The following is a 993-nucleotide window of genomic DNA, read 5'->3' on the forward strand; positions in this document are numbered from 1 at the left end:
TAATGTGGGTCTGTCTCGTTGCATCTAAGTTATGACATGTGAACTGTTGCAGGGACTCCAACAGAAGAGCAACATCTGGCTCTGTCCTCCTAGTGAGGTGTGCTTCCCATCTACATCCTTCTAAGTGACTCTGATCCCAAGAGTAGCAGTTTATGAGTGTGAATGTTTCTAAATGCTCAGTTGAGCCTAAGTAGACCACTGTGATACTACTTGCTTTGTGTTTTGTTTTGTTGTAGATGCTCCACAGGGACTATGAGAGATGTGAAACCGTCTGGCATAGTTTTCTGCTTCCAAAAAATTCATAATCACACCCATCACTGTCTGCATGACAGACAATCCATCTCCATTACATGTCACCAAGACATAAATCTCCAACTGATGCCTTCTCTTAAAATCCCCAAGCTTGTTCCTACTAAACCTTCTCCCTCATAACCCCACCTTAACCCCCTGGTTTTTAATATGATATGACAAATGTCCAAATATCAAATTAGATATAAAAATTGCTCCCCCAAACCACAGTTGCCGATGAATAATTGGGGATAGAAAAAAATAATCTACCCGGAGGTCAGAACAGATGCTAGAAGTTCTCCAGTTAAGAAGATTCCATATCATCTGATCACAATGGTGTAAGTTAGTGTCACCTTTTAAAACTAGGAGCATGTGAGAAAACAACCAAACTGCTCCTGCCAAACAAATAACTTTTCATTTCTCTCTACAGGAGCATTATCTGAAGAAAAGAATTCAATTTTCCACACTACAATGAAAGGTTTGAGGAGCATAGTGATACGTAGCAGAAACACTGAACAAAAATCCATGAAAAATTGCCCATGATAAGCAACTGAATAAAGTGCCCCTTTTTGGAGCTGGAAGATAGCACAACCACATGAAAGCACAAGGCAACCTACAAGAGATCAACAGGAAGTACAGAACTTCTCACACACCCAACCCTAGGCCCCTCCCCACCCCGTTACACTAGACTTCACAGAGGTAATC

The sequence above is a fragment of the Vulpes lagopus genome, chromosome 8, assembly GCF_018345385.1.
Source record: "Vulpes lagopus strain Blue_001 chromosome 8, ASM1834538v1, whole genome shotgun sequence".
NCBI classification, from domain to species: domain Eukaryota; kingdom Metazoa; phylum Chordata; class Mammalia; order Carnivora; family Canidae; genus Vulpes; species Vulpes lagopus.